Source organism: Corvus moneduloides, chromosome 1 (assembly GCF_009650955.1).
Source record: "Corvus moneduloides isolate bCorMon1 chromosome 1, bCorMon1.pri, whole genome shotgun sequence".
Classification (NCBI taxonomy): Eukaryota; Metazoa; Chordata; class Aves; order Passeriformes; family Corvidae; genus Corvus; species Corvus moneduloides.
The window spans coordinates 98,585,832-98,602,174 of record NC_045476.1 but is presented as its reverse complement, the minus strand read 5'-3'; the positions used below and the strand labels follow the sequence as shown (position 1 = coordinate 98,602,174).

Genomic DNA, 16,343 nt, shown 5'->3' with positions numbered 1-16,343 from the left:
GACTATTTGGATCAGTTGACTGAGTTTTCATTAAGTGTATTACATCTGATTTAGCGTGAAACCGTGCTTCATTTGAGGGCGTTTACTTTTTTGGGGATGCCGGCAGTGCAGGGGCGGCTCGGCAGGACCTTGGCAGGGGGCTTCTCTCTCTGGTCGCCTGCTGCCAGGCCCTGTCGCTGCCGTGTGACCATCCTGAGCGCTTCTCATCAGGGCTGATTTATGAGCCTTGTTAAACACCCATTATTACTTTGCACCTTTTTTCCAGCAGGGTCTGGGAAACAACCCCACTTTGTGACAACAGGGCATGTGTCAAACAATTATAGGCGGAGAGGTGATGTAGCTCTGGAGGGCCAGACTCCCCTCTCCTCCCCTTCACGCCCAACCAGAGGAACATTTCAGGAAGGAAGGAAGGAAGGAAGGAAGGAAGGAAGGGAGGAAGGGAGGAAGGGAGGAAGGGAGGAAGGGAGGAAGGGAGGGAGGAAGGGAGGGAGGAAGGGAGGGAGGAAGGGAGGAAGGAAGGGAGGAAGGAAGGAAGCAAGGAAGGGAGGGAGGGAGGAAATTTTAAAAAATCTCACTATTTTTGCAGATTTAATTCACAGTAACAGCAGCCTTTAGACCTCTGCGCAAATGAATGGTTTGGCTTATCTAAATAAACACAAGCGTGGAATCAGGGATACCTGATCGATTCCCTAAATGTGAAGATGTACACATCTTCAGTGTATACAGGCAGTACAGGAAGGAATCCAAGCCCGAGCAGCTGCAGCATTGGATTGCACTCAAGGTAGCAGCTAGTAAGGTGTTTACAAAGATTATTTTATTCAGAGAGAGAGTGTGTGCTTTAAAAATGAAAAATACAATCTTTTTAAAAAAAGTAAACTAAGAGAAATTCACTTTCCCCCCCAGATATTCTGGTGGTGACTTTTTGTTAATCCTTTATCAGTTTACTTCAGGTGCAACTTACATTTATTTGTGATGGCAAGGTGAATTCACAGGTGTTCTCTTCCTTTGCACTTTTGCAAATGAATTGTTAGAGCTATGCACACCGGCCTATATGAACAAGCACTAAAATCTATAGAATGAATCATCTGCCTCTCTGTTTCCCTCTCTGTCCATCTATCTACCTATCTATGAATATTTTATGTGTCTGAACTTAATTAACAAAATAATTTCCATTTTGTCTCAAAAATGATCAACAGCAATTATGTGGGTTTTTTAAGGTTTATAATTTTATGTCACCAGACTGTTGCTTGGGGGCAGAGGCACAATTGCCATGCCAGTTGCAGTTGTATTTATTTGGTTTTTTTCTGTCTTGTTCCTGTAGGGCTGCATTATGCAGTTTTTAATTAGTTTGTGTTTGTATTTCACCCGTCCCAAATCAATGCCATCCTGGAGCAATGCAATGTAAATTCCTGCAGTACAGGTGTAGCTGCTAGCTCTGGAACACTAGGAAACTCGTGTCTTACAAATGAAAGCAGTGAATGCCATTCAGCCAAACTGTCAGCTTTAAACAGCCAAGAGGAAGGAGATCAAAGCAGAGAGCAGGAACTTCTACTCTCCAGATTAGTCTTTATGGTTTGAACGCCTAATGCTATTAAAGGGAACCAGGACATATAGCACATCGTTGGCTACAACGTTACTTCTAATTTTGCTGAAGTCCTGCCTTATTTTGGCCAATGTAAGGCTTCAGAGCATTTCAAGATGCACTGTTTCCTTTGAGGCCTAGTAGCTACTCATCGGAAATTATGCAGAACTAATACCTTCAGAGACACATTTCTGTTTGTGCACATATTTATATAACTTATCGCCTTTTGAAAGATAATTTTGATTTCCTCCCAGGTTCCACAAAGTCTTTTAATAGAACTTGCAGCAATAAAACCTGAAATTTTAGTATCTCCAGACATGAAAAGTCCCTTTATATTGTGTTTGGTGTCTCTTCTTTCTTGAAATGACCTCTGTACGGTGGTGTATAAATCTATTATTCCAGTCACTGGGGAATTCTTTTAAAGCTTGCTTTTTTTTTTTTTTTTTTTGTCAGGAATAAGAGATCGTTCATCTTTAACTAGGCCACATAGAAATTATGATTCAACAGCAGTGTATATTTAATTAGAGTAATCTCACTTGAATTTAATTACCTAATGAATTATTTGTTTAAAAGGTAAAAAGGCTTGTTTGCCAAGTACAGTGCAACCCACTGATAAGAACTTCCGTTATAAGAACATTAATATTAAAAAAAAAAAAAAACCAACATTTTATGGTTTTATATTTTAACTCTTTGGTTCTGCCAGCTGTCGATGGGTACACCGAGCCCGCTGCGATCCGGGCTCCCTTCGACTCCCGGCAGGGACTTCCCTAGCCCGCCGCCGCCGACTCGCGTAAGTAACGCGCCTCCCCGCGCCGCGCAGGCGGGGATGGGGGCGGGCGGTAGGGGCGAGGGAGAGACGGGACACGGACGTCTTTGTCGGGTGAATTTCGAGGCGAGAAGCCGGCGCCACTCGGCAAGGGACGGTGAGGCTGCCCGGTTGCCGTGGGTGGAGGGGCTGCGCGGTGCTCCGCGCCCTGCGCATCCCCGGGCAGCCGCCGGCATGGGAGGTGCTCCCCAGGGCTGCTGTCCCTTCCCCTCAGCGCCAGGTCTGGAAGAGGTCCTGGCCAGGAACAGGAAGGTGTCAGTGGGGAGTGACAACCTACAAAACAGTCGTCATTTATATTTTATTAGTTTTTTTCTTTCTCCATTTCCCCCTAGTCTTATGGTCAGTGCAACTAATCATAGTTCTTTGATAATTTATGCTTCTTCAGCCATGGCAACAAAAACTGGCCAGCCTCTGCCCTTGACCTAACTCCTCAGCTCCCAAGTTTTCCAGCTACTGCATTGTTTGTTTCCAAAATACAATGCATACAGTGCTGAACTGCAACACTTGTCAGAAGATTCGTCTGAAAGCACCACAACCCGGGGATTAGCGGACTCAGAAAAAAAAAAAAGAAAAAGAGGAAAAAAAATTTTTTTTACTTATGCAGTACTGGGAAGCTCTCTTGATGTATTCTACTTACCTGATGCAGAGAAACTAGGTCAAAAAATATTTTGGTTGGTTTGTTTGCTTCTGCGCTGGGAATCATCTCCATGCTTTGACAGTCGGTCCTCTCGAAGGTGTCACTGGGCGGCTACGTGTCGCTTGGACCGAGAACTTTCGGTCTGTCCTTCCCCCTTCCCCGAACACAAGCAGGCCATCGGCAAGGCCTGAACCGGAGTGCGAGGAGCAGCGAGGGGTCGGACCGACCTCTCCTTCCCTTGCTGCCCAGCAGCGATGCTCTGGCACCATGCAGGAAGCTGGATCTCTGTTAGATTAGAGAGCGGACGTTAAAAGATATCTCTGGAGGTGGGGAAAGTGGCCTGGGGATACCAAACATGAAGGAGATATTTCACTCTTACCTTCGGTAGGTAAGAACCTACCAAGCATTTCTACTTAAGAAACACGAGCAAGAGAGATAGGTGTGTCTATACTCAAACCATGGGCAGGGAGAGTAAAAGTAGGTGCAAGCTTAAAACTAAGCTTGAGCAATGTTGAGGCATCATTTTGAGACACAGAAGGGCTTGGTAGTCCCCAATGGGTGGCACTGAAGCTCCCACTCGTGCAGTCCTGCAGCGAAGGACCGCACCACTCATCAGCCCGCGGGCGCCAGACGTACTTCACACGCAGGGGCAGAACTGCAGAAGTACCCACGGACCAAAACATCAAACCTGGCTGTTGGGCAGGGAATTCTCTCCCGGTCCCTCTTCGCCCAGCGTGACCAGGTAGGAGGCAACCCGCCGGTGGCCGGGCGGAGGTGGCGAGGGTGGCGAGCCGCCGGCGACCCTGCGCGGCTCCGGCGCACCTCGGGCCCCGCAGCGCCCTCGCCCCGCTCCTGCGCCCTTTTTGTCGCCGCCGTCTAAAACGAAGATGTTTTCCAGAGCTGTCTGCCCTGCTGCAGGCATGCCTTCTTAAACTCTCAGTCAGCCGCCGAGCAGCTTGAGCAGTCCGAAACTTACTCCCCAGCGGTTCAGGGAAGAGAGGAAGGCCCCTCTCGGGCTGGGGGCGGCAAGGCGCGGTGGTCTGGAGATGTGCTGGACATCAGGCGGGAAAGGACTGGTGAGAACGAGCTTCCGTCCTTGTCGTTCCCTGTCTTCTTCATTTAAGGGCAGAGATCTTAATTTTTTTCAAGAGTTTTGGAGGTCTGGAGAAGTGAAGCAGTTGTATGTACGGGTTGCACTAGCTGCTGGCGCTGTGGCAGCAGTGGGGCTTACCAGCTCACCAGCACCTCGACTCCTATTTCATGGCGCCAGAAATGATTGAGTCCGATGACTGTTTTGCACTTTCAGGTAAATATGCCAAGTCCTGAACCCAGGAGTAGCCTCGGGTCTGTTACAGACAAAATGGATATTGGCTTCAGAAAACCTTGAACCTCATGATTATATTAAAAATGTCTAATATATTCAAAGCTCAGATCGTGGTCATTTTCAGATCTTAGAGCAAAATTATCACAACATTTCACCGTTTATAGTCACATAAATATGTTGGTCTCCTCTATTGTGCGTCATTTGCACACACTGTTATTAGAATCAACTGGCACCCTCACTGAAATGTTTATAATGACTTCAAGGTATTATGGGAGTTATAGATCTGCCAGCCTGGCACTTTAATTCTTGAGGGCCCATGCTTTTCTTAAAGTTACAAGTGCAGTTGCCACAGAACATCTACATAATGTAGTTTATTCCACTAATTTTTATAACAAAATACAGATGTTATAAAATCATATTTGTCTGTGTGTTTTTATTCTTACTCCCTTTGGAGCATCTATGTATTTTCACTATATTTTTACTGATAAACTACAGCTGTATAATTTCAATCATGTCATTATGGTAGGACAAACTATTAAATAAATCTTAGAGTAGAACTTACTGAATTAAAATTCCTCACCAAAGCTTCTTAGATTCTTTTTAATATTCTATAAACAGTGTAATTTACAATGTCATTCTACCACTTCTATAGCTTTCTTCTTACACTGCAGCATTAGTAGCAGTTGGTGTATTTTCGGTCTTTGGTTTCTTTTTCCTTAGATGTATAGTCACTCTTTTTGCTAGTATAATTGATTTATGTATCCACTGATGTGTGCTGCATTTTAATGATGACTCTTTGTTTTATCCAATAATACTTTTCAATAAGATTGTTTGAATTGCATTTTAAGGACAGGTGTAAACTGATGCTTAGATTTTTAATGCCCAGTGTTGACCCAGGCAAGGTTTTTGCCTGGGAACAGATTTGGACTCAAATAAGAATGTACACTTTTATGCATTTTTACACTTACATACCTTTCTGACTTTACTTTAGGCTTACTAAAATGTAATTACCTTTACCCTTTTTCTTCTTTCCTCTACATTAATATGCTATATTTTATGAGGCCCATATCTTCTGTATTTTTTCTTTCTAACAAGTCCAGACTATATTTGAATGGCAGGACAGTTTGAGCTTGACCTGTATCAGACAGCACTGGTCCATTGAAAGCATTGCAACAGGGTACTGGTGAGACCAGAAATAAAGCGGTTTTAATAAAATAATAGTAATGGAATGAAAATACATCCATTAAGCACTTTATTATAAGAAAATCCTTCATATGTGGTTCTTAAACAGTTATTGACTAGAGGGACAATAATATGACTTTTTTAAACAACAAAGTTAATCATGTCCTCCACTGAATTATTGGTCTAGATGCTGTAAGAAACAGAAAACTAAAAAAAGTTTGTTTTTTAGTGTTGGGACCTTGTGATAGTTAAATCACCGTGGCAATGTGTAGAACTTGGTATGCAATCATGAGCTGCATCATTGTATTCTACAAATTAGCACTGAGTTTATTTTATTGATTCACTGCAGGTTTTTCTCCTCAAAGCTGCTGTTCCCCATCCCATATGTTTCATTTTACTTATGCATGGTAGTTCCCTGTCAAAGGTGGCAATTTTGGGGGTTTTTTCCTGGGCTTGAGAACACTCAAATAATAATGATAATATCACTTCCACTGTTAATTTTTCATGTATAACTAGACTGCTTCAACTTACAAGACATTTTATACAATATGTGTATTCTACTGTTTCCTCATATGTTTTGCATTGGCCACAGACAAGATAAATTTTAGAAGACTAAGCCATGATGTTCAGAGACTTACAGACATTATTAAGAACAGTGAGGAATTATGAGCATTCATAAACACAACAGGCCCAAATTAAGACTCTCAGTTCAGCAGCTGGAAGCCTTTTGGGGTTGATTACTACACTCAAAGAGAAAACATGCAAGGAACTACTTGTTCCATATACTCTGCAGCCTCAAGTTAAAGAGACTACAATGGTGTAAAATATCAGTTAGCTTGGGTGTAGATAGTGGAACCTTAACTGAAGTTTATTTATCGTGTTTGACTATGTCCATAAGTTCAGATATTTAACACCTGGATGCTTTTTTAATGTCACAGGATACTCAGAGTCAGATACAAACCAATTCTAATCCAAGCAGATGTTTTGAAGGCCAGGAAAGTAAAAGGCTGTGTCCCACAGAGCTGGGCTAATAATGGACAGGGAAATGCCCATTTTCTGTTTCACCTTTTATTTATTTCCTCAGCTCTTCCATGAGGGTCAAAGAGTTAGGCAACAACACAGTCATTCAGTACTTCACAGGAGGTTTTGATCTCTCTCTCACCTTGTCTCAGGCCAACAAGCATTTGCAGTAGCTCATACTGTGCTGGCATCGCTGCTGTAATTGCACTAACCCAGAACAGTGTTGCCATAAACATTTCTGTGCTAAGCTTAATAATTCTAATGCTTCATGGAAGCAGTCTTGGTGCAGTTGCATTGATGTAGTAGATGCTGCCAGCGTAACTCACAATAATCTTGCAATCCTTACAAAGCCTGCTCTCTGCAATTTCCTTCTACTTCACATTATTTACTTGGTCTAAACTATTTGCTGTTTCATAGAGTGATAAATACCAGTTCATTTATTTAAAATAAAATAATCTCTTCAGGTATTGATTGGTGCTCTGACTAATCCTCACTTCATGAGTCCATCTTGGGGCCTGTTTGGAAGTTTCCCCATAATGCAGTGCTGCTTCATAGCTGAGCCAACTTCTGTGTTAATATAACAGATTTTCACCTGCAGAGAGGTTTGCTGTGAATTTTTTACATTGTTGCAAGTTTATACACTCCTTTAAACTATGATAAACTCTACAGGCATAGAAAGGACTTCTCTAGCAGAAGCTGGAGTACTTGATGGAGAAGAAGCAGTGGTTAAGAACCTTTGACATTTCAATTTCACTGGTTTTTGGGGTTTTTTTTGGTTTTTTTTGCTTATTTATTTTTGCTGTGAGGTTTTGTGACTGAAGAACAGCCCTTGAAGTCCTGGGAACAGAACACCCAAATTATTCTCATTCAGTAGGACACATAAACAGCAAAATAACCCTTCTTGGGGGAAGAAACAACTCTGTGTTGAGAAGGCTGTTGGGCCTCCCTGTCTCCACTGAACAACAGAGCTGCTAATAATGTCAGTGTGCTGACATAAAAGTTGGATCCTACTAGTTACTTTCTTTAGGGTACGAGCCTTTCTTTCTGAACTCAGTATACTTTATTTTTCATCCTTCTTTTTTAGGTCTTCTCATCTTGCTTTCTTATCTTTGCCCATTAATTGCCACAATTTTTCTTTTGTCTCCATATTCCATATTCCTGTTTGTCCATCTCTCCTGGCTCAGTCTTGTCAGTTCCTTGTTTGATCCCACATTAAAACCACTCTTGCTCTTTCAGTTGTTCTTATTGAAAACAGCATCCCTAAATCCTTCATGTTTATCTGTACATCATAGTTCATAAAGATTGCAGAGAAGGGGTTGAATTTCTGCAGGTTTATGTAATGCCTACTCTATCTGAGACCCTAAAGCCTAAGAAATAATAAATGAAAAAATCCATTTTCCACTGATGTGCTTATTCTGCTTAAAAATGATAAGTTCAAGCAATTAGGAACTCAGGTGACTCCTCATGTAACTACAATTGTGTGACTAATTATGTTGTCCTTTTCACTCCACTAAAACTTAACCTTGGAAGAGCATGTATGTATGCAAAATTTAACAACATTTCTGGATTTGCTTGCTTTTGCATTCCTAACAGTTGCTTGCTAATAGGAGTGTGTTTGTGGAAAAAATGGTTGCCTATGGATGCAATCTGACCTTCAGCTGGAGCTGATATCAAGTAACTTTACAGTTTGTCTTCTGACTGTTCACAGTGTTAGGAAAGAGTATTAATGTATGTGTGTTTAACTGGATTCCATGCTTCCATGCATGCAGAACTTACACAGTTTCCTCAATAGTAAGAGTGTTAATTCATACACACACACACAATTTTGAACACTTTTTTTTGGTTTTTTACCACTGTTTAGGTTTGCTTGGCAGGAGTAGAAATGAGGTAATACATGTAAGAAAGACAATAAAGAATGTTTAACACCACCGAAAGGACAACTTCAGCCGGCTTGGCAAATTCACAGACACTGGGAATGCAGCCAAGGACATGGAGATGTAGATGAAGATACTGTGAGGATGGCTCTCTAGTTCAGGACCTGAGCCTGAGAAGTGCACAGAGTCCTGCTGGGGGGCAGTTTCTAGTAAGGTCCCTCTGCAGTTCATGTGGGAATCCATACCGTTTGTTACTAACCAGAAGGTAGAACAGAGTGTAATCTCAGCAGGTTTTCAGATCATACCACATTAGGTGGGAGCAGCTCTTTCCCTGGAGGGCAAGCTGTTGCTCAGAAGGACGTTGATAGGCTGGAGAAAGTCCAGCAGGAATCTCATGAGATTCAGCACAGGTGAGTGTAGAGTCCTGGCCCTGGGCTGGGAAGCCATCCTCCTTCTATCCAGTCTTGGCATCAACTTTTTGAAAGGAATCTTTTTGAAAAATGATCTGATGGCCCTGGTGGACAAGCAGAGGGGACATGAGCCAGCAGCAACCAGCATTTGCACATTTGCAGTGAAGGGAATCAACTGCATAACGAGGGGTAATAGTGTGAGTGCAGCCAGTACGAAGGAAGTAGTTATTAATGAGGTGGGTGTCAGTCTCTTCTCCCAAGCAACAAGGGATAGGATGAGGAAATGGTCTCAGGTTGTGCCAGGGAAGGTGTAGATGGGATATTAGGAGAAATTTCTTCATTGAAGAGATTGTCAAGCACTGGTACAGGCTGCCCTGGGAAGTGATTGGGTCACTGTCCCTGGAGGTATTTTAAAGATGCATGGATGTGGTGCTTAGGGACATGGTTTAGTGGTGGACTTGGTAGTGCTAATGGCTGGACTTGATGATGTTAAGCATCTTTTCCAACCTAAATGATTCCATGTTTCTTCTTTAATTAGCACTTGTGAGACTCCATATGAAGGACTCTGTCCATTTTCAAGCTTCCCAGTGCGAAATAGGTATTGACATGCTGCAGTCAGTGTAAAAAGGCTACCATGATAATTAGAAGCCTAGAGCACATGAGGAGGAGAGGCTGGATAAAGAGTGGTTGTTCAGCCAAGAACAACAGGCTAATGGCAGGTCTTATTGCTGCCTTCAGGTACTTTTTGGTAAAGTGTAATCAAGATGGAAACACTCTTCTTACAGTGGCTGGATGAGAAACAGAAGATAATGGGAAATTATACTTAGATAGCAAGAGATAAAAGGAGGGGGGGTGGGAAATAAAATAAAAGGAAGCCATAAGAACCAGGACAGTTTATAGACCTCACCATCCTTGAAGATATTTAAAACTGAACTGGACAAGACCTAGAGTAATCTGACATAGTTGGACTCGAGAGGAGGGCCGAACTAGATGACCTCCAGAGATCCTATTGAACCCAAACTATTTTATGATTTTACAGCAGTTGAGCACATAGCAATGTAAAAGTGGAGTTAACATCCTTGCTTGTGTTAAAGGACTGTCTAGGACAGTCTACAAAATATGACAATAATGTATGTGGCTGTAATGTGTGAGTTGTATTGATTACAGATACACTTATTTCATAGCTTTGAACTCTTATCAGAATATACTGTGTAGCAACACTGATGCTTCTCTCTTATGGGTTTGTAGCACAGCTTTTATATAGCCATGATCACTAAGAAGATGCTGCCTGATAACAGCAAACAAACCATGATAGAAAGCTAGAGACATCTGTCAAGCACTGTGCCATCTTTATCAGTAAGCCATTTCAGGAAGGAATGGAGAGGAGCGAGAAAGGAATGAGCAAGACCTGAGAAATGGTCATCATCCAGCTGGTAGCTGACTTTCCAGCCCAGATGGTGATTTAATGGTCTGCTCCAGAGGATGTACAAGTAGAATTGCATGTAGATGTTCAGGACAGCACTGTAAGAAAGTAGAGCTGCTAGTTATTATCATGTATTACACTTCTGAGGATAATTCCTCTGAGCACACAAGCAAGGATGCTTGCTACTTGAAGACCTTTTGTCTATGGCCAGACTAACACAATTCAGCTCTCTTGGCTTGTGCTGTCCCAGGAGAGCCTCTTGGCCCATTCCAAGATTACAAAATAACAAAGACCAAAGTCAGAATGTAAAGTGCATGAGAGGAGCACGGATGGTTTGAAATGCATTTTGTAGTGTCGAAATAGAAGTATACTCTGACCTTCTTAATCCTAATTATTATTATTATTTATGAAAGAACAAGTGCTGCTAAATAAAAGATATAATTTTAATTGTAGAATTAACTGTAATTACATGTCATTATGAAATATTTCATAATTTTGTAAGTGCTTAAACTGTTGGTATTTAGTGAACATAATTTACAGTAATTCCTTTATTCTTTCTTTGTCTAACCAATAATCATCTTTGTAATAGGTAGTAGAATCGTGAACTGAACAAAACTGAACACATTAAGTGTTCACAACATTTCTATTTGTCTTTTATTTCTGTAGGAATCCAAAACAAAGTTAATCTGATCAACGGGGATCAATAGAAAAGTGAGTGAAGATTCTTATTTCTTTGAAGCCAGGGAAGGCAATGAAATAATCCTCCTAAACAATGAAGGCCTTTAATTCAGTCTCGAACACTGAAAGGCATTGTGAAGTGGGATTTGCAGTGTTTCTGGTTTTAATTTAAACTGTACAAGCAGGTGCAGTAGTTGGAGGTGAATTACTCTTACTACATTTTTGTGATACTATAAGACAAAAATCACAGAAAAGTCCCAGACCTGACTTATAGACTGTAAGAATAAAAAAAGTCTGAGAAGAAGTCTTGTTTTACCCCCCATGTTCCCATCCCAAATTTTAATGTATCCATCCTCCTTTCTTTGTGGTTTCATTAGGTCCACAAGCTGAAGGACATCTCAGTACTCAGGACTCTGCACCCGTGTGAGCTGGCTACCTCTGGAATGAACACCAGCCAGTTCTTCAGCGTCTCTCTCCTTGGTGCCTTCACCTGAAAAGCTGGTAGTGGACTGAGCTGCAGAGGACCCTTCTGTGAACTTTTGGGACTGAGGAATGCTTAAGACAATATAGGATGGGTCCACCGCCCCGAGTCACAGGTTGTTGGTTCATGAGGTGGGTAACACACAGCAGCAGGGCAGGGACTTGCCAGTCAGGACTCTGTTGCACCATTTCCAGGGTCTAGAGCTGGCAAGGGGAATCAACCGAGAGTTCAGGAGACTTGGCATCATTTGGTGACGAGGCAAGTCCAGAAATGTAAATCCAGTCTCGTGGTAGCAGCCAGGGTCCTACTCAGCCTGGCAACCACCAGACAGTCCCTGGAGTTAGGTGGCAGGTCTGAGGTCAAGCTGGGAAGTCAGTCCATGGATCAGAGCTCAGTCCAGCAGACTGCATGGCTGAGCATGGCTGTGACAGACCTGGAGACAGGCACACCTACAGCACAGCTCAGGCAGACAGTGATGGCCCCAAGTGGGGCCCCTGGTGTGTGCGTGGGCACTCATACAGGGCTGCGTACCTAAAACCTACGAGTGCTCTTGGGGCCTTGATCAGCCCATGGAACGGTGGCTGATCACTAATCAGAGAGCAGCAGTAGCAGGTGGATCTTAGCTGGAAGGTGCAGTACTGGACAGAAGAAGGGATGCGAAGAAGGGATGCAAAGAAGGTGCCTCTGGTTCATGGTGAGGCAACCAACCAGGCTGGCCAGAGGAAAGCACAATGGGCTCCCATTTCGATGAAGTTGATGGCAGTGCTTTTATGGATAGCAGGAGGATGATATTTTGACTCTCTCTATTTCTGTCTACTGCACAGGATTGTGAAAATGAAACTTGCAGTAGGCCACCTACTGTCAGTCACTGTTAACTTGTTTGAGGTAAAAGAAGTTCTTATAAATCTTGTCCTGACTTCTATCCCATCTCCTGATTCCCTTACTTCGTGTTCAACTAGAGTCTATTCGGCAAAGAAAATATTAATGTTAAATATTTATGTTCAATATTTCCAGTTCCATATATCTTACAGAAGGAAATGAGGATTGATTGCTTGTTTTCTTTGTCGTGATCTTTCACTTTTCTTTGTCTTTCCTTTTCTTGTAATGTGAGAGGAAAATCAACTTTTGAACCTTCGGTTTTTCTTGACCTTAGGCTGAACTTGCTGATTTTGTTACTCTGTGTTCCTGTTTGTAGACTCTAGGAAGGTATAAATGGGCAAAATCAGGCTTATTGTGGATTCACAACTTTAATCATGACTGCAGTCATTGTGAGGACCATTTAAAACGTATTTATTCTACAAGTTTTCTTTGGGGTTTTCTGTCTACCTGCAAGAAAAAATATTGTCCTCCAGCCCACCTACCTCCAGGAACTCAGGGACCCTCAACCATCAAAGCTGCCACAGAAGATTGGTTTCATGGCATTATGGGGAGAGGCATGATGCCAGAGTGTTGTTCTTATCTTCAAATAACATCTCCCTGAATAAGGTCCTCTTTGTTTTGGGAGCCATGGGTGTGTTTTGTATGCACCGTTCATTTATTTTTTCAGTTACATGTTCAGAGATAACACAGGTTGAACTAATTGTCTAAATAAGATTTGGAATTTAACAAATTACAGTGTTCGATAACATAATTTTCTTTGACAAAAACAACACAGGTAGTGCTCTCCTAGTCTGGCAGCTCTGGGAGTTAGAGTTGATGCAGAAGTGCAAGAATGAGATACTAAAAGCATAAGGAAATAAGAAATGTTATTTATCACTATTTCAGTGTCACCAACTTGTTATTTTTATTGTTCTTCAGAATAATGGGATTTATTGAAGCAGTTTATCCTCACATCACGTAATACACATTATGCTTGAAGAACGAGGAGGATTCAAAATAGCAAAACATAAAAAAACACCTTAAATTTAAGGGAAATCCACAGCAAGGAGAACTACTCTTTAAAATCTACCCTATCTGGAACAAGCAGAAAACAAGTACATGTGGAAAAGGATAGTTCAGTTATTAAAACCACACAATATGAGATATTTGCATAGTTACTGCCATGCTCAAATGAAAGAAGATAATTGTGTATATGAAAGGTTTTAAACAGCTGTCTTTGAAATCAAATAAAGAATTAGATAAACATGCTGGCTGCTTTGCATCTGGGATATATACACCAACACTCAATATTAACAAATCGCTAAGTGGTTGTTGGACACCTGAAATTCTATTGATTGCTAAAGCTCAATGATGTCTCAGAGACCTGATCAAAAGAGCAGACAAGCAAACAAGTAGTTATATAGTATTGGGACTCTTAGCATATGTAAAATGCACTGTGGTAAGAGCAAACATTCTGACTAGATAAATAACCTCAGTTTGGTACGGCAGCAGCCATAACAGGAAACTTTTCAAATGTTGATTACATAAAATTGAGGACGATACAGTGAAAAAGAGTATTGTAAATCAGACAGCAGCGAATTTCAAGGATCACAAATCCTTGCCTAATATATATTACAGCAATAAATTCTAGCATGGATTGTTTCTTTTATAACAATGGTTACCAAGAAAATAGGAATTGTGAGCTAAAATTCCAGGGCATTTAAATCATGATAATCTCTAGAAGTTTAATTGTTTTATTTGCTTCCAGCTTGCTCAAAAGTGAACACAAGTAATCGATATAAAATGGTTTGATTGTATATATTTATATTTATTTCTTTAGATTCTATGTTAAGTCAACAAATAACATTCTTATTGTAGTTATTATGGTGACTGGAAATAGTCAACTTTATTCCTTCTCATAGATTTAGCATGACCTTATTGACATGTATCTAAAATTCCACTGAAAACTGTGGAAAGATATCAGTACAAAACTGCCTTGTGAGTCAGTCTTAGTGCTTGGTAGAGGTTGTTGATCCTTAGATCTTCTCATTATTACGAAACATTCAAAACACCCAAAACACCAACTGCCTGGAAGATAATAGTGATTTTGAAAAAAATTATTTTAAGATTAACTCCCAGAGCATTGTGCCTTGCTTTTCATCTCACTGGAGTTATTAGTCATCTCTCAGATGGCTTAGCAGGGATGGTCACCATACCATAACCCTGGGCTCTGATTGTGGGGATGTCCTTATGTTGTAATTAGAGGAAAGATATTGCCTCAGAGAAAACTGTAGTATAAACATGTACTGCTCTGGCTAGCATTAATCTATTTTGATATGATGTGGTCTGGCATCATGGGAAGCCAAAGATTTTCTTCATGTGGTTTACAAACAAAAAGAAGAGCACTACAAGACTACAGAAAAAACACAGCTCTAACAATGCTTATAATTTGGCCTGAGGTTGACTCCACAGTACCTGCAGGCAATCTCATGCAATGCAAAACACCACCGGTGAATTCCAGTTCTCTGTACAAGGCAGCTCATAATGGATGTTGGCTAGCCATCATGTCCTTATGACTAGTTACATGTCAAAACAATGTTGTGCACAAGTTGACCTTGGATCCCATATATTTCTGGCCAAGTTTTCCCAGAAGAAAAATTCTGATGTTGCACTTAGCATGTTCCCATCCTTTAAAAACAATCCAAAAAGGCAGGCTAGATGAAAAAAAGTCGTCTCTGTTCTTGCAATTTAAATTTCACCATTCCCAAAGTATTCAAGATGTCCTGTCCAAAACCAGGACTTCAATTCTATATCCAACTATAAGAGATGCTGGGCGGTAAAGCGTTTCTGCAATTACGATGTTTTAGGACCAGTCTGTGACTATTCTGTTTAAAGGGAAAGGGGAGTCTACAGCTACGCAGTGCCATCTGATGCCACTGACAATGTGACATTGATTATATATAGACAATGATCCTGAGTCGTTGTGCAGTTCTTCAAGAAAGTGTAAGTGAAGATCTGAGCCCATTATTTATTTACCTAGGATGCTACCACAAAAAATTTCAATTATATATCTTTAGGGCTTCACAGCTAAAGTGGAGCTACTCCTGAAGTAAGATGGAAACATTGGTAGTCATCTAATTCCTCTGGAGTGATGCAAGAAGGAAGTACAATTTCTGTGGCTCATAGGATTGCTTAATACAGGACTGGTTGTACTGGGATATGCTGCTGAGCTGTGGTGTACCAGGTAATCTCACAAGACCCATAGTTATGACTTTCAATACAGCTTCTGTTTAAATAATGGCAACATTGCCTGATACTAAGGGCACATAAAAACCTAATTTATTTTATTTTCCTTTTATATGATTGGAACTAATGAAAGTGTCAGGAGGTGAGCAATTTCTTTGCAGAGAGTTTGTTGTTTAGTTCCATTACATCAATAAGAAATGAGGTATTAAAATATATTAAAAGATAAATATGACAATTTTCCCCTGTTTTTCCAGTATGATTTGCCTTCACTGTGTCTGTCATTCACACAGAAAAACTTCATGGTATAGATGGTGATTTTTTTTGTATTGTCAGTATCTAAAAAATAATAAGGTATGATGTCTTGGGGTGACTTTATAGACATAGAGATTAGATTAATATGAAATTTTAAATATTGTATTTAGGATGGTGAAACTGTACTGCATGACCTACAATAAATTACTTATTTATATTTCACTTACCTATTACAATCCCAGGAATACATTTCCAACAGTTCTTGTATTTTTCTATCAAACACTTGATATCAAGACCTTGACAAAAGAAAATTAAGCATTATGCTGCCGGGCAGTCTCTTCATTTCACAAACAAAGGAATTATATTTTTAATGAGTCCTCAAGTGAACTTGTGATACTGAATTGTGCTGGTTACTCTTGAATCCTGTGTTTTCACCAAGGAATTATGGAGGAAAATGGAAGGACATTCTCCTCAAAACCCACCCCTCTGATCCACTGTCTGGGTTCCCACTTTTCATTTGCAGAGCCCGGCAAGTGTCAACCTTCTTCCC

At 41.0% G+C, this 16,343-nt stretch overlaps 1 long non-coding RNA gene across 2 annotated transcripts; it reads left to right on the top strand.

Annotated features, from left to right (window-relative positions):
- The first annotated feature begins 560 nt into the window (after positions 1-560).
- LOC116448788 lies at positions 561-14,451 on the top strand. 2 transcript variants are annotated; one of them, XR_004242116.1, is made up of 4 exons: positions 561-781; positions 2,286-2,372; positions 10,945-10,989; positions 11,334-14,451. It is a non-coding gene; the product is annotated as an uncharacterized LOC116448788 (long non-coding RNA). The 2 variants fall into 2 exon arrangements; XR_004242118.1 differs by lacking the exons at positions 10,945-10,989; positions 11,334-14,451 and adding an exon at positions 2,794-4,923.
- Positions 14,452-16,343: the final 1,892 nt, after the last annotated feature.